We start from the raw sequence: 22,752 nt of genomic DNA, 5'->3' as shown, positions 1-22,752 counted from the left end.
TGAGTAAGTGTAGGATTTAGTAACAGGTTGAGGAAGACTTATACATTTGCAACTGCTATAAAAAATTTGTTCCCTATTAAAAATCTTCTGTGCATATCACATGAGATTCATTCACGAATTCATGTAACAAATATTGAGCGGCTGCTAGGCACTAAGCAATGTTCTCTGCACTGGAGACAGAAACTGTGAGCAAATGGACTGTGAGTGAAACTGTGAGTGAATGGACTCAGGGAATTAGATACAAAAGAAAGAGAAAGACAAGTGTATGTATGAGGGAGTGGAGGAGTGGATGACAGAGGCAGAAAAGGCTTTTCTTGGAAGGAGATGATATGGAGTTTTCAGTATCCTTGGTACCTGCAAGTGGAGCATTGCCCAGCTTCCACCCTCCAGCCCATCTGGCCTGGGGAGCAGCTTTAAGCAGACGTTCCTCACTCTCCTCCCCCTTGGAGTCCTTTCCTATTTTCTTCCTCCTTTTCCTCTTCCCATGTCTTCCTTTATCCTGGAGTTTGAGAGGACCAAGGCTGGAGGAGACAGTGACAGTGACTTCCTTCTCTTGCTTCCATCTTTTCTTTCTGTCTTTGACCCAATTCAAAAAACAAAGATGAATAGAGGCCTACTGGGCCTGGAATTGTGCAGGGCTTACAAGATGTGAGACTCCCATTGCCAAGGGCAATTCTCCAGCAAAGGGACATCTGGGATCCATTAGCAGCCAACACACACAGAAGCTGGGCTAGGGTGTATCCATCAGTAAAGGGGATCTGTGTGAGGCACCAACAGCATCCACAAAAAAAGGATGTAATATAGCAGATAATCTTACTCTCGGCTTGAGGGAATGCACATTGGTATAAGACTTGGGAGAGCAATTTGATAATGTCTTACAGAGTGGAAGACACATGTGCCCTATGACCCAGTACTCCCACATCCAGTCATATACCCTAGAGAAACATTTGCATGTGGGAGAGTCTTGCAGAAAGAGGAAAAGTAGAGTGCTGCAGACTGGGCCTCAAGGAGCACCAGCATTTAGGCACTAGGAAGAAGATGGAAGACTCAATTATAGACTGGAGGAAGCAGGGACTATGTGGTCTTGCTCATTGCAATGTCCCTAGTGACATGCCTGGAACATGAGGAACACTCCTGGGATGCACAGGAAGGGAAGGAAGAAGCAGTGAAGGAGACAGAGGTCAGAGAGAATAAAAAAAATGAGGAGCCGTCACCCTGAAAGCCAGAGGAAGAGATTGTTAAAGGGGGGGGGGGTGGACAGTGAGAAATAAAATATTACCACCATATCAGAAAACAAAGAATGTCGCAGTCATCAGTGATTGCAGCCACCCTCAACGGTGAGCCCTGAGGGAGTTCAGGATGTAAACAAGGAATGCCAACCATCTAGCAGCCATCAGACTGTAGCCACCACCGAAGGTGCAGCCTGAGGAAACTCAGGATGAGAAAACACAGGATACTGGCCCCAGATAGCTGAAGTCATATCAAAGGAATGACTTCAGTGAGCCCAGACTCTGGCATCTTCCCACACATAGAAAAGTGCTAAATTCCTTAACTTGAGATATGTAGTTTTCTTTTATTAATAGTAGCCAGAGCTGGGTCATTAACCATCCTTTGGGCCCTCTGATGGAAAAGTGGAATCAAGTCTCAAATAACGCCTTTTAAATTGTATCCTCTAGTATTATAGATGGAAAACAGTACTATATTATACCTCTGTGAACGTATTAATAAAATATCTTATACCTGCTTTATGATACATAGTATTGACTGTGCTTTACCACAGCTGTTTTTAATGACATTATTTTAGAACACAACAGTAACAGAACTTTGCTGTTTTCTGGAGTTCTGTTTTTTACTTTTTTTTTTTTTTTTTAATGGAGTGTGCTGGATGTCTCTATAATTTTGTTTAGATGACTGCAGAACCTGGAAAGGCTGTTGCTGCTACTGCTGCGTAACATACTGTTATTGGTCTTTTTATGTGAATAAATAAATCTATATATCTAGATATAATTTGAATTTTTGGAAACTTTAGCTGTGCTGTCAACTTTGGAAAAATATCCCAGTTGTACCATGTTGGGTTGGCATTGTACAGAAATTAATAGCCATATTGGTCTAGAAATGATAAACATAATTTTTTCCTTTTGTACAAGGGTAACGTACAATATTAAGTATGTAAGGTCTTATCCACATGGGTTTGATTACAGAAAGTAAATTATTCTCAAAAAACAAACAAAACAAAAATGAAAGAGTAACCTTTTGTTCTGTTCCTCTTTGGAACAGTTTTCTCAGAACTTTTCTGAGAGGATGTCTCCCAGCCTTGAAGTCCTAAGAATGTACCCTGAATAAAACATAACTCTCAACTTTTATGTTGTGCATTTGTTTTTAGTCGATAGTTATGGAGACCACGAAGGGCTGAGAGCAGACTTCTCTTCTTTGCCTGAACTCAACGAGGATCCAGAGCCTTGGTACCAGCAGAGGTCTCTTATGCCCACCTGCCTCCTCAGAGAGTCCAGATGAATTGGTGAGTCTCTCCTGGTTCTCAGATCTCCCAAGTTTTGGTTGATGATCCTGAGTTTTATATGGCAGTGTCTAACAGGTACCTGGCTCCCCAGTTGAAAGATATTGGGGAGTGATCCCCCCTAATTGAAAGATATTTGGGGAGCCCAGTTGAAAAACACTGGGGCTCAGTTTAGACACTGAGTTGTTTATCTTCAGCTGAAGGACTGGGAAGACTTTGCTCACTTAAAAGACTGAGTAGTATTGGACTGGGTAATTAAGGGGAAGCTGGCCTGTCGTTTTTCCTTGAATTGTCTACACTAGCGATATTATTTTGACAAACTGACCTTTGAATGGGGGAATAAAAGCTTTCAAAACAGAAGAAAAAGGAACGACATATTGCCAGCCCCCAACTAATACCCCAGTAAGGTTTATGAATGTAAAAAATTTACAAGTACTTAATTTGGAATTAAAGGAAATCTCGTCCTAAAAATGAGGGGGCTCTTTTACTGTATACACAGTTAAGTTTAAAAAGCCAGCTTGATAAGAATATCTTTTCAGAATTCTGACTTTAAACAAAGGCCTTCTAGGGAGAACTTGCATTTCTCTTCCTGTGTCTTTGAGAAGTAAATGTTCTACCTGATCTTCTTAGGGCATTTTTTTGTGTGTGCGTGTGTGTGTGTGTGTGTGTGTATGTGTTTTGAAAACTTGATCTCTGCCATACTATTTTTGGGAGTAAACCTTCTGTATCTTTTATTTAGGTGACATCCTCCCCTATTCTCTTATGGGAAATCCGCTTGTGTCTTAATGGTTTAATATATATCTCATTGGGCTTCCCTGGTGGCGCAGTGGTTGAGGGTCCGCCTGCCGATGCAGGGGACGCGGGTTCGTGCTTCGGTCTGGGAAGATCCCACATGCCGCGGAGCGGCTGGGCCCGTGAGCCATGGCCGCTGGGCCTGCGCGTCCAATATATATATATATCATTAAAAGCCAAATAATGGCTCCTTTAAATTGGAGAAACTTCTAAATAGTAAATTTTTAGAGAGCTCTCATTATAAACAGCTGTTTTATTGGTACCTATATTAAAAAATCAAAGGCAGAAAAAAGAAATATATATAATGGTTAACCTAAGAACTTCTTTTCTTTAAAACAAGTAAGAAAAATTGGTTTGGGAAGATTTATTTGTGGTCTTTGCTTCCCCTCAGTGGGTTTTACAGATGCTAATAAAAACATTAGAATAATGTTAACAGGAAAAAAAACCTGTAAGGAATGTCTAGATACTTGTTGGAACAAGGTAGAAATTTTAAAAAGGAGTTATCTCAAATGAATAAAGAAATCTTCAGATGGATATTTAAAATGGGATAAATAAAATGGACACATATGTGATTAAAACACAAGGTTTTGATATTACACTACCTAAGATTAAATGGGCCAAAAAGGACCCCCTACTAGTCTCCATCATTAAAGCCAAACAAGTCCACTGTTTACCCCAGTTTTAAAAAGATATATTTAAGGGGCTGGAAAAAATTTTTTTACACTGAGATAGCTGACGAGCAATTACTTGGGGCAACAGTTAGGCCACGGGTCTGAGTTCCTTGGCTCAAGCTCCCTCTGGGGCTCCCAGAGCATTTTATAGAAAAATAGATAAAATGGACAGGGAATAAAAGAAAGAAAAACTTCTAGAACTCCTCCTGTAAGATCAGAACTTGTTGATTGGATCCTAATGAAAGCTAAAGGTATAAAAGTTGATAGGATTGGGTTAGAGTATATAAAGATGTATATATATATATATATATAAGATGGTTATCTCTCTTTTGTTTAATTATGTTGTGGGATAGACACATTTCACTGTGGAATGCTTCCCCTGCATGGTATTATGACAAGGCACATAGATCTGCCCCTCAGAAAGTATTAACTAAACATACTAAAGGAAACCAGTTGGGTTACCTGAGCCACACAAATAAGTAAAAACTGGGAACTAACATTCAGGGGTTAATAAAAATAAAATTAGTGATTTTGCTCTGGGTTCAGCTTGTAAACTCAAAAAGAAGTTCTTTGCTGAATGTCCTATACAAGATTTTGAAGGCGTGATAAATTAAACTCTAAAGTTCTAGAACGTAGAACTTGTAAATTTCAGTTTAGTTAGAAACCTTCTCACTGATATATAGTTGGGCAAATCAATCTTTTAACATCATCTAGGTGACAGACCTTTGGGGAACTTAAAGCAACTGTCTTTCTCTTGCAAATCTCTACAAACCAGAAATGTAAATACAGGCCACAGGGACCTGAGGCTGAACCTAATTAGCTTAATCAGGAAGAACCTGAAACCAAGGGAAAAGAAAATGACAAAGTGGCAGTTTTAAAATTCAAACTGCTGAGAATGCTCCCTCAGCCAAGCTTTACAAATAGTAAACACTTAGTCTTCAGAGCAAGCAACTTTAATGTATTCCAACTGATTTTTGTAAAAAAGTAAGTTTATATTGTAATACCTGATTCATAACTAAGTTTTTTTTCTAAAGGGAAACCATGAGGTCTCTAGTTTTGCCTGTTTATATGTCTGTGTACACATTATACATATGAAATATCTCTACCTCTGGAAAGTATTACCAAAATTGAATTTATAAAGAGCTCAATTTAATTTGAAAGTAAGTGGTTACAAATTAAATATAAAAGAAACCAGCCAAAATGACTTTCAGGTTCATGTGAATTAGGAAATATTCAATATTATGTTGATACCTGGTATTAAAGTTTTGTTGATCTAATTAATATATACATGTCTTTAGAGTCATCAACATTAAGTATAATACTTTATTGTATCTAGGTTTAATAGAAGTCAAATAAGACCTTATTATATCTGTTGCAAAGAAAATAACTTGATATGCTGAAACTTTAAGGTAAATGTAAATGAGATAAGAGCTTTTGGGTAAACTCTTTAAGAATAATTATATTTTAGAAATGTTTACTTAAAATGATCTCTCCAGATATTTGGTAACAAAGTTCTAGAGTTGTGCTAATTTAAGTGATGGAAACTTATTGAATATCTCGGTCACTCCCAAATAAAATAAGATACTGAGACAGCAATTACTGAACAGAGAAACTAAAGTATTTAGGACTATTAATAAATGTTTGGTGTCACCCTGAAATGTTTTTAGAAATTGTCACTAGTAATTTATGTTCACTAATATTCAGAATGCTAATGTAAAAGACAGTTCATAATTGCTTATTTCTTAGTTTTCATTAGAAATTAAGGTTTTTAAGAGTTGAGGATTCTAATTTAAACAAGTAATTAAAGCTAATAGAAATAATAATGAAGCATTTCAGTATACAGTAGGAAATTTAGAATGTGTGTTTTCAGTAAAGAAGGTATAGGGAATGGAATTAAATTTTATTGAGGGAAAAGAAAAAATGTCTTAGAGCTGGTTGTTTCCAATGGAAAAATAAGGGACAAACTGATACGGATATAGAAAGTGATGAAAAGTTGTGGAAAGGAACTCTGAGGAAAAGAAGTTTCATGCATGGTCAGGATTAACTAAATTTAGATTGAAGTTGATTAAGTGAATGGATTTTGTTGTTAAGTAATCTAGTACAAGACTGGAATTTGATTTCTCTCTCTGTTAGGAGAATGATGTTTGTTGGAGTGCTCCTTTTTGATAACAGATTGTGTGAGTTCCTTTGCCCTTAAGTGATCTATATTTGTTTTTCTGAAATCTTTTCGTGACTTTTGTTAAATGAATAAGTATTCTTTCACAGTGACCTGTAATCCTGTTGTGTTTTAAAACTTTTTTGATAGTTTTGAGCCCTCATGAAGGGCTGGCAGGCAAAGGCCCCAGGAAAAGGTAGACTAATTTCCTTATAAATCATGTAGTTATGAGGGTGGGTGTTTCACATGTGGCTTTTTTGCAAAATCAGCTTAGCAGTTAGTTAGTACATTAGAGGGCTCATAAACGCTCCAGCTGCACTGACTCACAACATGAGACATCTGTGAGGTGAGCTAGAAGGGTGGAGCTCTGAGGAGGAACTTGCCTGGTGGCCTGCCTATGTGACGTCAGGTGGGAATGCACTTTGGAGCCTACTTGTCACAAAAACCTGGACTTTAGAATCAGTCTGAGTTGAAATCTTGGTCCCAACACTTGCCAGCTGTGTAACCTTAGACAAGTAAGTAATCCTCCCTGAGCCTTTGTTTCCAGGTGAGGGCAATGGTGGTTGTTTCAAGGTGGAGGATTGGCCTGGAGAAATGCAGCTGGTTGCTCTGACAGATCCTTGAGGAGGGAAGTACCTGGGTGTGGCCACCAGTTTCTGGACTCTAATCTTCAAATTTTCTCAGAAATTTAGAGATTGGCATTTGGGCAAACTGTTGGGCAGTATCTACTAAATTCACTGTATTCGTTTCCTAGGACTGCCATAACAAAGTACCACAAATTAGGGGACTTTAACAGAAATTTATTCTCTCATAGTTCTGGAAGCTACAAGTCCAAAATCAAGGTGCCAACAGGGCCACACTCTCTCCAAGGCTCTAGGGTGAGTCCTCCTGTGGGGGTCACCATTGCCCCCTTGCCTAAGTTGTGAACTTTTCTGTGGAGACCAAGGGCAGGGCACAATAATTCATTTGTCAGTCCTGATAACATATGGAAGGGTTGGGAGCCCTCATTGCAGGAAGAAAGGAGGGAGCATTATGGAGCCTAAGCTAATTGGGGAGGATATTTGGGGATCCTCACATCTCCTCTTGTCCCCTTGAGATGGCCCTGGGGCCTCAGCCTCCTGGTGAGATCACCAGGTGTGGGTGGAAGCAGTGAACTCTGGCAAGTGCTGCCTCTTCTTGATCTGCCTCTCCCTGTTCCAGGGACTCACCCCTCCACCCATGTCCCTCTCACATTAGGCTAGAGGTATGGGGTATGGAGAAGCTGGAGGCAGGACTGGTGGGGACTGGTAGGAAAGACCTGAAGAGCAAGGTATCTGCCTGAAGGGGCTGCTTGGGGAGCTGACTCAGTGGATGCCAGGCAGGCTGGGAGTGCAGGGTTCTGTCTTAACTTCAAAAAATTCAGCCTCAGAATATGTGGGAATTTGGAGTGTCTGAGCTTCCTACAAGCGTGGTTGGGTGGTACATAGGGCCATGCCCTTGGAACAATGTCATTGAGCTCTGGGCTGCCCATCTCCTGCTCTCCTTTCCATCTGCATTTGTCCGGTTTCTAGAAATAGAGACAATATGATCTATATCTATATCCATATATATTTATATATTTATAGCTATATCTAGTTAGCCCTCCATATCCACAGGTTTTGAATCCAAGGATTCAACCAATTGATCCTGGGTTGGTTGAATCTGCAGATATGCAACCTACAGATATGGAGGGCTGACTGTATTCATTGCATCATACAATTTTATATAAGGGACTTAAGCATCCATGGGTTTTTGTATTCACGGAGGATCCTGGAACCAATCCCCTGCGGATACCGAAGGACCACTCTCTCTCTCTCTCTCTCTCGCGTGTGTGTATGTGTGTGTGTGTGTGTATCTTAATATATAAAATACAAGTATAAATATATATGTATATTATATATATTGGCTCCCATGGTTATGGAGGCTGGTAAGTCCAAAATCTGCAGAATGGGCCACCAGGCTGGAGACCCAAAAAAGAGATGATGTTGCAGTTCAGGTCCAAAGGCCATGTGCTGGCATAATTTCCTCTTGTTCAGGGAAGGTAAGGTTTCTTCTCTATTCAACTAATTGAATGAGGCCCATTCACATTATGGAAGGCAATCCACTTTACTCAAATCCACTGCTTTACTCAGAGCTCACTGATTTGAATGTTAATCTCATTCAAAAGTACCCTCACAGAAATGTTCAGAATAATGCTTGTCCAAATATCTGGGCACCCCACAGGCCAGCCAAACTGACACATAAAATTGACCTCCTTACTAAAATGACTTCACCAAGCAATAGGAATTGTAGCTCCTTGCCACTGAGGACTTACTTTGTGTTGGCAACCTTGTGCTTACTTCATTACTCACCCATGTGGTAAGTGTTATGCTTGTTTCACAGAGGAGTCAACTGAATCTTACTCAGTGTGATAGCCAATGTTGGAACCCCAGTTGGATCTCTTTTGCCATCCAGTGACCCCTCCCCCACCTGTTGCCAGTACAGTGGCTAAAAGCTTGCATCTGAGACCTTCTCTGGGTGATTGCCTGTGGCTGATGTCCTTGTCCAGAATCTCCTGAGAACTTTTGTCCCCCTCTCCCATCCGCACCCGCTATCCTCCAGGGGTGGACAATGACTGATTGACACAGGAGTATAAGAGATGGTCCTGCTTACCTACCTCAAGGGGGGATAGCTCTGGCCCATTCACCATGCCCCCCAGAGCTCCACATGGGATCAGGCTGAGGTTAGACTCCAGCTGAGACCCCATCCTTTGCTGAGCATTTTCCCCTGTCCTGTCCTACTTCCCTTCCTCCCTTTCTCTTGAGATCATTTCCTCAGTTAAAACATGTGCTCAGGAATCTCTATCTCAGCCTCTGATTGTAGGGAATGGGGTTTAAATTCCTGTTAGTGAGGAATTCAAAGCCAATTCTAGCTAGCTTCAGCACTGGCCCACTGAACCCCTGCATTGTCCATAGCTGGGGATGGTAAGCTGGCAGGCGTGTATGCATCCTTGGGGGGCTGGGGTATTAGCTGAGGAGAAGAGAAGAGACCTAGCTTTTAGGAAGGTCTTGGTGGCTTTGTCACTCCCTCCCTTGCTTGCTTGCCCCTAGCTGGTGTCTCATTTCCATAAGACACAGCACCAGCAACAAGTTGCGCAGTTATGTACCTTCACAGGGGCAAGTTGAAGGCTACACTTGACAGAGACTGTGGGTCTGGAGTCCTATCCTCAAATCTTCTAAGAGCTGAGTCTCAGCTTTCAGGCAGCAAAAGCAATGGACTCAAAATCCTGAGCTGCTCCTTGGGAGAGAGTATGAGCCAACCCAGGCAGGCCGGCCTCCTGGTCAGCAGGCTCCAGGCCTAGGCTGTGGTCTGAGGCCTCCATTTATAGCCCCCCTGCCTGTGGGAATGCTGAGTCACCACCCTGGGAAGGCCTCTGCCATCAGTTTTTCCATAACTTGGAGGTTTGGAACTGTTCCAGTCACCACTGCTCCAGTTAGAAGTTTGCTTCTGGCTTTACCAGGTGGCCTCCAGACTCTCCAAGAGACAGCTGCTTAAGGATAACAAATAGGTGAGATGAAAGAGTCTGGACCTGAGAGGGTGGAGCCAAAGCCTGGCAGAGGAATTGCTGGGGATGGCTGTGCAGTGGAGGATGGGCTCCATGCTGGCCCCCAAAGAGCCTTCTACTCCATCTGGCTGGAGAAGACAAGAAAGGATGGGGCACCTGTTGGCAGAAGACTTCTCTTAACAAAAAGAGGAGTGTTAGGCTGTTCTCTTTGGTTAAAGACCTTTACTACTGCCTTCTATGTGAAAGGATATAGTGTGGAAACTATGGTGTCGGGTAGACCTGATTAAGAACCTCTGTTCTATCATTATAGATTTTGTGATGCTGGGAAAGTCACTCAATATTTCAGAGCCTCAGTTTTCTCATCCAGAAAATGGGTGGCCATGCTTAGTGCACAGGGTTATTCTCTGACATGGGGCAAGTCAGATGAAGGGAATAGCTCAGTAAGAGACAGAGATAGACTTGGTGGACTAGGAATGCTAAAGAAAAATTCAGCCAGCTTCACCAATTTGCTTCTAGAGCCAGGGCAGTGGGCATAAGGCCACTGCTTACCCATTCAAATGCTCGAGGCAGACATCATTAATTATAGCTGCACACCTTAATCCTCGATAGAGCCTCCAGGTAGCTTCTGTTAATTGATTGGAGGTGGCACTTGAGATGGAACCTATGTGTCATCCCTGGTCTCAGGACAAGATGGCCTTGACAGCCATCGTGGAGGAGTCCTTGAATATATGAAGAGGAATTTAAAGGAAAGAAAAATTGCCTTCTTCTAACTTGAATGCCTGGGGATGGAGTTGGTTTGTAATTGAGCAGCCTACAGGTTCTACCATTTTCAAGCAGCTTGAGCTACTGAGCAGAGGTCAGGCTTGGTGTAGACCTTCCAGATAACCATTAGCTTGGCAAGGCTGGCCTCACCAAAGATGTACTCTTAGACTGCCTCCCCACAGGAGCAGACCCTGAAACAAGGATTCAAGTTCAAGTAGCTTAACTGAGAAGTGATTCCAAGGCCTCTGGTAGGAGATTCAGGAAATGAGACAGGGAAGAGAAGGAAGCCAATGCAAGGTGCATTTTAAAGTAGGTTATTACTGTGGGTGACTGGAGCTTAATCCTACTGAGGAAGCCTGGGAGTTAGTGCAGAGCACAAATCTGAGTTATGGCATCTGAGGAGTGAGGGAGCAGGGTTATGTATACACCAACTGCCATCAGTCATTAGTTGAGGGCTACTGGGGTAGGATGTTAACTCCCTGTTTACAGGTGGACAAGATGGCATCAAGTGGCCAGAGAAAACTCTCAGGCAAAAAAATTACAGGTACTGGCAGCTGGAAGTGGTAAATGCCAAAAGCAGTATCTACTATTCATGTGGACTGAAAATCCCAAGGAGCTCAAGTGAGTCTATTCATTGAAAATCAGGGCTGCCTAATCTTTCCTAGTATGGTGTTCTCTTGAAAATTCCAGCTGCCTCACCCTGCCCCAACCTGCCCCACCCCTAGGGGCATAGCATACATAGTCCCTGTTCTGGACTGAATGACCAGAACCCTGATGATTAAAATAGTAAACATTTATTTCATACTTACTATAGACTAGGTGTTCTGGTAATTGCTTTATAATCATGATCTAATTTAATTGTCATAATAACCCTGTGAAACAAGTACTATTATTATCTCTGAAGTTCAGAGAGGTTAAGTAGCTTGCCCAAATTCACACAAACAGTGTTATGGACTGAATGCTTCTGTCCCTCCAAAATTTATACGTTGAAATCCTAATCCCCTATGCAAAGGTATTAGAAGGTAGGGTCTTTGGAAGGTAATTAGGTCATGATGGTGAAGCCCACATGAATATGATTGGTTCCCTTATAAGAAGAGATACAAGAGAAATTTCTTCCTCTGTCTGTTCTCCATTATGTGATAATACAAAAAGAAGATGGCCTTCTGCATACCAGCAAGTGGGCCCTTATAAGACACCAAATCTACCAGCATCTTGATCTTGGAGTTCCTAGCCTCCAGAACTGTGAGAAATAAGTAATTGTTGTTTAAGCCATTCTGTCTATGGAGGGTTGGTGGGAGATTGGTGCTCAGGAGAATCTGGCAAGGGAGAAAAGGAGGTAAGAGGTGCTAAAACTGTCCCCTGTTCCTCATCCTCTGTTGGAGGGTCCCTGTCACCAGAAAGGGCATGTCTAGTCTTGCACTCTTTTCCCCCATTTGGCCTTCCTGCCCCACCTTCCCTTCTGGTCCCCACTCAGAATCAGAGGTGAGGACAGACCTCCAGGGCTCCCAGCAAATTGTCTTCATGTTTCTTTCTGGTCTAGATCAAGTGAGGGAGGAGCTTTTATGGAGAAAAGGGCTAGAGGCTAAGGAGCCCGTGAATGCTTGAGGGATTTTCTTGAAGACCTGGGGTTTAGCAGATTCTGTGCTAGGATCACCATTGCCCTATGTAGCAGTGTGATTGTAAAAATGGCCCCAATTCTCCACCCCTCCCTAAATCTACACACTTTATGATGTGATCTCAGAGCCTCCTCCTACTGAGAGGTGGAGTCGGTTCCCACACCCTTTGATTCTGGTCTGGACTTGTGACTTGCTCTGGCCAGAAAAAGGTGGTGGAAGTGATGTTGAGCCCTTTCTGAGCCTAGGCCTGAAAGGGCATTGTCTGTTTTTGTTTGCTGCCTTGAATACACCATGACCATGATGACCATGTGAACAAGCTCAGACTAGTCTACTGGAGGACAAGAGACCACATGGAGCAGAGACAAGCTTCCTAGCTGAGGCCATCTTACACTAGCCACTAGCTTCACCCAAACATGTCTCAGAGTCCAGCCAAGATCAGCAAAGGCACCTATTCAACCCATAGCTGACTGTAGCCCCAACAGTGATCCCAGACAATGCAAGAGCTGCCCAGCTGACCCCGGACTCATGAACAATAATAAATACTTATTATTGTAAACCACTGAGCTTTGGAGGGATTTGTTACACTGCAGTAGCTAACTGATACACCCAAATCTCAGGGGTCAATCCTCCTTCCTTTGCCCCAAATTAACACTCAGTCTGACCTAACACAGAATAGCAGCCTCTAGCCTCACCAAGTCTTCCACAGAGGTTCCCTTATGGCCAGATCTTGATTTGGCTTCGTCCATATCAGTGGGACTGCCTTGGCACTCTCCCATCTTTTTACTGTATTCTTCTTTGACGCTAATCTGTGTGTGTGCACTTGCGCACGTGTGTGGTTTGTGTGTGTGTGCGCCTGTGAGCTCTAAGGTACATTTCACATCTTAGGTTCAGTCTCCTCCTTTTGCTGAGGACTCCCTGAGGCCCAGGCTGTGCTTTGTCCCCAAGACACTTTCCTTAGACAGGGACCTGGCCCCTCATTCCTGGAAAGTTGCTCCTGCCTAATGCTCAGCCTAGGTTGTGAGGATGCAGCTCTGTGGGTTCAGGTCAACCTCATAAACTTCTCTGCCCTACCCGCCAGGGCAGCAAGTCCAGCAAGTCTGGTGCACTGCAGCCTCCCACCTACAGAGCTAAAACTAGAATTCCTGGCTGGGCTGGCTTGCTTGGCAGCTGCCCTCAGCAGCTTTCCCTACCCTTCCAGGGGCTTTCTCTGTCCTATAGCTTTCCCTTGTGAACTGGGCTGGTCCTGGAACAAGCTCCCTCTGGCTAGCTGATCACCCTCTGGTGGGACCTGATGAACCAGTGTGACTTAGGACACCACGAGATCTAACACCCAGTCGTGGGCTCTTTCCACACAGCATTTACCTGTCAGGGGACATCTGGTCTCAAACCACAGATATAGCTTTTAATGGCCTAAGCAGAAGAGGAATTTATTAGAAGATTACAGGTAACTTATGGGATTGATCAGAAGGACTGACCATGGGAGGAACGTGGCTGGGCGTTTTCTGCTGCTGGCACCACTGTCTCTGACTATGGCTGTGTTCTCAACTGTCTCAGCTTTCTGTGGCCTTATCCCAGACTCAGAGTTCTGGGAAATATTACTGAGAGACTGGGATTGGATCTGGGCTGCTCCCTTGTCACCAGAAAAGGCAAGTCCACAATATTGAGTTTCTCCAAATGTAAGAAGGGGGGTTCAGATGTTGGGCAGCCAAAAGAAGGGTGATAAGCACCCATACCACTCCATCCTCTTAGGGTCTGTTATAAGGAACTTGGTGCTCCAAATAGAGCCCAACTCCAACACTTTCTTTTCATTGTGCCATTAAAAAAATGAAGTTTAATTTATACATAGGAAAATGCATATATCTTAAGGATTCAGCTCAATGAATTTAAAAAACCTGTTTATATACTTGTGTAACCACCACTCAGATCAAAACAGAGAACATTTCCATCACTCCAGAAGGGTCCTTTGTGCCTCCCTGGTCAATCTTATCTTCCTCTACAGAGGAAGTAACCATTCTGATTTTAGTTTATTTTGCCTATTCTTGAACTTCATATAAAAAGAACCGTACAGTTTGTACCCTTTGTTTTGTTTTTGTTTTAGGCCTTGCCCTGCGGCACGTGGGGTAAGCTTAGTTCCCCTACCAAGGATCAAACCCGCACCCCCTGAATTGGGAGCGTGGAGTCTTAACCACTGGACTGCCAGGGAAGTCCAAGTTTGTACTCTTTTGTGTAAGGTTTCTTTTGCTCAGCATAATACACTATAGATCTATCCAGGTTGCTGCATGTATTAGTAGTTGGCTCCTTTTTCTTGCTGAGTAGTATTCCATTGTATGAGTGGGCCATAATTTGCTTATCCATTCTGTTGTTGATAGACATTTGGATTGTCTCTAGTTTTTGGTTCTTACGAATTAAACTGTGCACATTCATGTACAAGTCTTTCTGTGGTCAAACATTATTTCCCCCCAGAGTTTTGATTTACTGTCCAGCTTCACTGAGAAACTTCCCCACCAAATTAGTGGGGAAGTTTCCCTCAGCTAGAAAGACAGATGAGTTTTTTCTCCCATGCAGTCACTATTCATACCCAAGATAGAACTTTTCATCTATGCCCCTAAATCTGCTTCTCCTGGAGTCTTCGCCACCTCATTGTGTTGCTCCAGCCAGAAACCTGACTGCTCTCTTTGCTCACATCTTTCAACCCAGCCATCAGTAACCCCATCATGTGTGCCATCAAAACACCTGACCACTTATTTCCTCCATGGCCACCAGCTGTTCTGGACCACCATCACCTTTTACCTGGAACACTGCAGTGTCCTCTCCTCTGCCTTCACTCTAGTTTCTCTCTCCCACCCTCACCTCCCACCCCTGGGTGATTCTTACCACAGAAGCCAGAGCAAGCCTTCAGAGGCTAAGTGAGAACATGTTCTGCCTTCACCCGAAACCCTCCCATGGCTCTCACCCAACTCTAAGCAAAAGCCACAGTTATTACAATGTAGACATTGCAATAACAAAGCCCTCATGATCTCCCCATGCTACTTCTCTCCCATCATCCTCTTCCTTTTCTCCTTTACAGTCACACTGTGCTTATTCCTTTAATATGTCAAGGATGTTCCTGCCTGTGGACTTTTCTTTGACTGTTCTCCCTGAACAGAGAGCTCTTCCCCTAGATTTCCACATGGTTCCCTCCTTTACTTTCCTTCAGACCTATTAACTTTACCAGCTCTATTTTTCTCTACAGCTCTTACCACATCTGTTACAGTCTATTTACTGGTTTACGTGTTTGTTGTTTGTCTTCCCCATCAGCATGTCAGTTCCATAAGGGCAGGGACTTTGTCAGTTTGTACTTGTGTCCCTGGTGCATAAGCGTCATCAGCCATGTCCTAGGCAACAGTTAAGAGACACAGAGTGGCCTAGAGCACACATGAAAAGAGAGAATCAAGTTAGGTGTCTTCCACCTTGAGCTCACAATTTGGGTGTTGGATACTTTAAGAAAGTGATAAGAACATCCTTTGGGCTTTCTCTGCCCCCTCAGAGATTTAGCTCACTTTGTGGTCCAAGCCCCCACAGTCTCACAGCCTATGTGATGAGTCCAGTGCAGCCTCAGAGATTGGAAGAGGCTTTTGGAAATGGTGAGATGGAACCAGGCCTGTGAGGGTAGGTGGAGTTGGGTAGGCAAAGGACAGCAAGACATCATGGGCTGGTGTGGGGTAGTGCTGCTTAGGTGAGATATGAGGGGTTAGCACCTTGGACAGAGTCTCTGAAAGTCTGCCTCCCAGGAAGGCCATCGCCAACGCCACTCCTTGTGCTGACCCAGCAGGGTTTGGGGGGAGAGGTCCGAACGCTTTCCACCCATGGTTGTTATACCAATATCCATCATCAATCCCAGACTAGACTTTGGTTATTTTTAGGTTGTTTTATCTTTAACGCTGAAGTATATCCGTGGAAGGGAACTTATTCTTCAATAAAGCAAACCTACAATATCTCTGGACAGACAAGAATGAAGCATCCCTACCTAAGTCAATCTCTGGGGAGACAAGAGTGAAGCTGACTTGCCTAAGCAAAGCAAGGTCTGACCTCTGCCAGGATGTTCCGGGAGTCAACGGAACCCCTGCATTGGAAGAGCAGAGTCAACCACTGGACTGACAGGGAAGTCCCCACCTCCAAAATCAGATTTTTAAAGGCTTTTACGTACAGGACATATGGAAACAGTTTTGTGTGCTGTCCTTTATTAAATGCAAGTATGGTCATGCTGTACACACTCTGTTGAAACTTGATTTTTTCTCCTTAATGATGTGTTTTGGATGTTCTTCCATGTCACCCCTTTTCTCTTGTCTTCTTTTCTCCACCTTATTCTTTTCACTGATGCTTAGTATTTAATACTACACATATTCATGTTTTGGTTTATTTAGTCATTGTCCTCTCAATGGGATTTCAGGGTTTTTTTTCAATTTTTTAGTGTTTTAGCCAATCTTGCTGTGAATACCCTTGTTTATGATTCCTGAGTACATAGCTAGATGCATAAGTGCTGGGTCAGAGGGGATGCACATTTTGAATTTTAATAGATGTAATTTAGTCCCCTAACCCCCCATGTCTGGGGTATGGGTGGGGCACCCAGGCCAGAACTTAGGCTTTAACTTCCCTATCCCTCACTTCAGTCACCCAGTCCATCATCAAGCCATGTTAATTTTACCTCCTGAGTATTGCTAGCTTTGTCTCTTTTCCTCCAACCTTGTTGCCACTGCCTTTGTTCTGATATTCATCATCTCTTGCTCTTGCCTGAATTAATGCAATAGCTTCCCACTCCTACTCCCCATCCCTAGTCTTGGTCATTCTATCTCCAACATAACCCACGTTATTCTGTAGTCAGAACTATCTTTCTTGATCCCCAATCCTATCATGCCCTCCTCTGACTTAACTCTTCAATGGCTTCCCGTTACTCTTAGGATAATCTCTAAGCCCTGTGTTTTGGTCTACTTTCATCATGCCAGCTATGCCAACCTCTCCAGCATCGTTGAAACCACACTCCTTCTCAGATGGGAGTCGAACCCAGCCAAAACTCAGATTGGGACTTGAACCCACAGGCTGGGACTTGAACCCAGCCAGAGTTCAGATTAGGACTTGAACCCATCATCCCTGATTTAGGAGAGGACTTAAACCCATAATCTTTTAATTGAAACCACTCACCTGGTGTCAGGACTTACTGAAGCTCATGTTCTTTTGTCTCACTGCAGAAAGAATTCAACGTGAGGCAAAGTGACAGGCAAAGAGTGAATTTATTAGCTTAGGATGCTAGTGAGAGATACAAGTGGGCTAGCAGGGGAGTGCATCCCTGAGAACAAAGAGGGTTACATTTTTGTAATCAAAGAAAAAGTGGGGAGAGGAGGAGACCACATTCTTCCTCATTCTTGGGTGGACATCAAAGCTTACATCATTAGTTCCTCCTTTGACCCTATATGGTCTAACCAGGACTGTCATGGCACTATTTAAATCATATGTATATTAGCAGAAGTGTGGTGACATAGACTAAAATATGGTAATTCATTTCAAGTTTCCATATAATGTCCCCTTTCACCTAGTTTCTTTCCTCTTTCTCCTATGTTTCTGTCTTGGCTACATGCGGAAATGCTACTCTTCAGAACTATTAACTCCCTGACTTCATGCAACAAGATTCAGACCCCATATTTATTGTCTTGTGTTTTAACTATCAAGACTTGTGGCTTGAGTGTGCCTGGTGCTTGAATGTACCTGGTCTTCCTTCAAGGTACTGTAGGTTGTTGCTAGGTTACTGGATTCTTTTCTTGAGTGGTCATTAGGTTACAACAGTCTTCCAAACTCCCTTAAAATTCCCTTTCTGTCTTTATTCCCCCTAGTTGGATTCCTCAACTAACTATTTAAGTATCTTATTCTATCCCTACCATCATTCCTTCCTGCCATCTCACCTCACACCCAGGATTCCAGTGATGTTGATAGTTAAGACCCCTAATATGTCAGACTGTTTTACACCCCATGCTCAGTTTTCTCTGACTGCACTGCCTGTTCCACTTCCCTGTTCTCTTTTCTCCTCCTGTTCACCCGGTGAACACCAGCTATCTTTTGGGGCTCATCTACCAGTCACCCATTCTGGGAAGCCTTTTCTTTCCCCTAAAAGAGGACAGACCACTTTCCTTTTAGTTCCTACTGATGTTGTTCAGGCTTTTGGTTTAGTCTTGTCACCACTTAGTATCCAATTTATTTACCTCCCCATCTCCCCTCTAGACTCGGAGCTTCTTGAAGAGACTGAATAAACAATGATGACAGGCTGTCTACCTAGGGTAACATACATGCAAAAAGTGCGCATATCATAAGTGTGCAGCTTCCTGAAATTTTACAAATGGAAACCACTCATGTTACTAGCAGCCAGTACTGGAATTAGGAATTAGAGTAGGAGACAGCCAAAGGGACTTATCTGTAACGTTTTCAATTCTTCACATGGAGAATGTGTTCTAGTATAACCTGGATAATTAAAAATTAAATACAATTTTTTTACACATCCTCACACCCTTCCTGTTGGGATCTTCAGAGCTGTGTTAAGAGAGACATCAATCAATCAATCAAGCCAAATTGAATGTGTATTTACTACTTCATCAGACAGATCAGGTTTGGCCACTTATAAGCTGTATGATCTTGAACAAGTGACAACATCTCTGACCCTTTGTTCTCTGTTGTCTTAACCCAGGTCCCCCTAAGTAGAACCTGAGACAAAGTCTTGGGAGCAGATAGTTTCCTTGGGGATGTGATCCTAGGTAGCAGGAAGGAGAGAGAGGAGGAGTGCAACAGGGAAGGTAGAAGAGCCAATACAAGATGTGTCACCAGGTTGGTCAATGCTATGAGTGTCTTGATGCCACCATGACATTTCGAGGAGCCTTCTGAAAGTGTCTCAGAACTCTCTGCTGAGGAACAAAAGGGAGAGTCATACATCCATTGGCTCTTACCTCCCATTGGTCAAGGGAAGCCCCACTGACTCATACTTCCCCATATTTCTCTACTGATCATGCATGAGAACCAGGCAGGCTCCCTTGAGGTCTCATTCGGCTGTACTGGGGAATACTCAGGTTAGGTTGAAGTCTTCCTGAAACAGGTCAGCTCAGCACTGACTGGAGGGAGAGGTTTGGCCAAAAGGTTTTTGAGGTGGTACACAAAGAGTGCTCGACACACTCATCTTTACAATGATAAGGGAATGCTGCAAGGATTGGGTTGAATTCCACACCTAGATAATAAATGACCTGGGTTGGGGACCTGAGAAGTGCAAGGGCTATGGCAGACCTGCTCTCTCTTACTCCAGAGTGTGGGACTAAGGGAGGGCCAAGGCCCAGGGCAAGCCTGAAATGTTGCTGAGCAAAGAGGGGCTCTGCCATGTTGGTTCATCAGGGCTAGGCAGAGAGCCCCAAGCAAGACAGTGGGGAAGGCAGTGGGTTCTAGGAGACAAAGAGGAATCCCCTGGTGGGATTCCCTGGACCAGGAGTGAAGGGAAGTGTGTCCTAATAGGTGCCTGAGGCCTTGCTCCTATGAGGGGAAGGAAACTGATGAAGCCACAATATGGAGCAGAAAAGGTACACTGGAAATCCAGACCGCAGTCCTTAGCCTGGTGTCAGGCCCCTATATGTCCTACATGATAACAGTGGGTTGTCTTCTTTTACAACATTATACATGGTGATAATCCACCATATATCTAGCTTTGATCCCTCTCAGGGATATAAGTCAATTTGAAAGCAGCCCCTGCCTTTTATGTATATTACAGGCTAGAGCAGGGGTTCTTAATTTAGGGTCCTTGGATAAAATTTAGGGGATCCATGAAACATAGCTAGAAAAAAATTACATCTATATTTTGCTATAAATTAAATCAAAAGTTTCCTTTATTTATGGGTGTAGACAACAAATTACACAGTTGAGTCTTTGTTCCCAAGAGAAGCTACAAATATTTTCACGTCACAGTACAGTTATAAATATTTTGAAAGATCATTTATACTTCAAAATTACAGTAGTTATTAGACACTGTCCCCCCCCACTAGATCTTGTTGTATAGTATATCAAAGATGAAGCACGTATTATATATTTTAAAATATTTTGATAAAAGTATTTCAATATATTTGGCTTCCTTTGTAATCTGATGTATTTTATTTTATACATTTCATCAGACAAAAAGTTCAAGAGTCCCTGTACTAGACCATGAAAGGCCAATATTCACCTGTATGCTGGGAGCCCTCTTGGCTGCACCAATGGCAGACATAACTAATCAATCACAGCAATCTTTCCAGCAGATGCCTCTGCAGTCATCTTCTACTGACTGATCCGTGCAGACATATGAGGCCAAGTTTATCTGTTCTTCCTGGTCTGTAATGAACTATATGAGCCAATGAGGAATAAAGCAAGGCAAGGTAAGGATATGATTAAGTGCTTCTTTGGCAAGCACAGCAAATTAGAGCAAAGTTTGAGACTAAAAGTGCAAAAGGCATTAGAACAACAAGAAACACTAACATGGAAGAGTCCATAGTGAGGTATTGAAGGAAGGACATAATTTTGAGAGATGGAGAAAGGATGACGAAATGGTATTCAGGTTGTATGTGGAGGGATAAGGGTGAGAGGTTCAAGGATGGAAAGAGCAGGAAATATCAGGGGACACTGTGGAGACCAGGCTTTGGAGAAATTGTCGTAAATGAAATTGAGGTATCAACTTCATTAGGAAGGCTTTGAATACTTGGATGAGGAGTTTGGTCTGGGAAGTTCCTGAGAGTCAGTGAGCAGGTGACAAATGGTATATCAGTTTGCTTTTGCTGTGTAAGCCAGAATTTAGTGGCTTAATACCACAATGATTATTTCTCACTAATCTATCCATCAGCTAGATGGTTCTTCTGGTCTGGGCTACTTAGCTGATTATGGTGGTTCCCTCATGCATATTAGGTCACCTAATGAGTTGGCTGGGGACTGCTTTATTCAGGATGGCCTCATCATATGGTTGGCACTTGGCTAGCTATTGGCTGGGCCAATGGGGGTCCTGGGCCTCTTGGTTTCTCATCCATCAGAAGGCTAGCCTGGCTTTGTTCACGTGGTGGTTGGACAGATTTCCAGGAGAAGTGGAAATGCACATGGCCTCTTGAAGCCTACTCAGAACTGGCACTTTGTCACTTCTACCATATTCTATTGACCAAAGCAATTCACAAGGCCAGCCTCAATTCAGGGAGTGGGGAAATAGATTCTGCCTCTTGATGGGAGGAGGTACAAAGTCACATTGCAAATGGTGTTGATACAGGAAGATAATAATTGTGGCCATGTTTGCAATTAATTTATCACAGAGAGTTTGAGGGTGGTTGGTAGAAACAGTAAGAGAAAAGCCCCAAGGGCAGGGAGGCTGGCTGGAAAGCAATCACAGTAGTGACTGGGAAGAGAAGGATAGGATGTTTGCCCAGACTCTAAGATGGGGTAGACCTGGATGGGGGACAATAGAGGAAATGAAGAAATCTCTGAATTTGGGGCCTGATTGGGCCAGGCAAGGGAGAAAACCATTCACAGAGCTAGGATGTCAGCAGGTGACTGCTGGTGAAAGACCTGTCTGATTTGGAGCCCTACTCTGGAAGGGCCTTGAAGGTTTGGGGTGATGCCAGCTTATGTGTGCATTGCGTCCTGCTGTCTATAGGCTGGGAGATCTTGTTAAGCCCTTTAACATTTCCTGGCCTTGATGTTCCCCTCTATAGAGTAGGAAGAGGAATTCTAACCTTGTAGGGCTGTTAGATGATAAATTGAGAGGCACAGTATGTGGAAGCATTTTGTAAACTCTTTTGGATGAACACTTATTAGTGGTTTTATGGCTTGGTTTTATTTTTAATTTAAGAGATGTTAGCCATCTAGGGATGGTGGCTAGGAGGGACCTAGTGGAAATGCACCTCAGAGATGGGACTCACTCGAACCCAGTCGCGCCTCAGATGGGACTCGAACCCTCAATCTTCCAACTGAAACTGCATAACTTGTCTCAGGGCTTAATGAAGCTCAGGTTCTTTATGTCTCAGCAAAGAAGGAATTCAGTGAGAGGCAAAGGTAAGAAGTAGATAGATTTATTAATACCCTTTGTAAAGAGGTTGCAGGAAAATGGAGAGTGAGAGGATGGTCATATCCCAGATCTTGAGCAAGTTCCTGGGATGGGCTGCCAAGTGAGGGTCCTTGGCTTCTCACAGGAAAGAATTCAAGAGTGAGCCATAGTAAAGTGAAAGCAAAGAAACACATTCCATAGGTAGAGCATGGTCTGTCTGAAAAGGTGAGAGCGGCCCTGGAAGATACACACTCCACAGAGTATGAGCCCTCTCAGAAGGTGAGAGTGGCCTGGAAATATAGGATGGATAGTTTTTATCGGCTGGGTAATATCATAGGCAAAGAGTGGGAGGATTATTCCAACTACTTTGCGGAAGGGACAGGAATTTCCAGGAACTGTGCCACTGCACACTTTTTACCCTTTTATGGCCTTGGAACTGTCATGGTGCTGGTAGGTGTGTCATTTAGCATGATAATATATTACAATGAGCGCATTATGAGCCTCAAGGTCTCCTGGAGGTGGAATCTTCCACCATTTTGGTCCTACTTGGTTCTAACAAGTTTTTATCATATTCTCAATGGCTCTGTCATTCCTTTAAAGGAATGACAGAGCCATTCCCTGCCCC

This window comes from Neophocaena asiaeorientalis, unplaced genomic scaffold (genome assembly GCF_003031525.2).
Source record: "Neophocaena asiaeorientalis asiaeorientalis breed wild unplaced genomic scaffold, Neophocaena_asiaeorientalis_V1.1 scaffold82, whole genome shotgun sequence".
Lineage (NCBI taxonomy): Eukaryota > Metazoa > Chordata > Mammalia > Artiodactyla > Phocoenidae > Neophocaena > Neophocaena asiaeorientalis.
Note: the sequence above shows the minus strand (reverse complement) of the source record.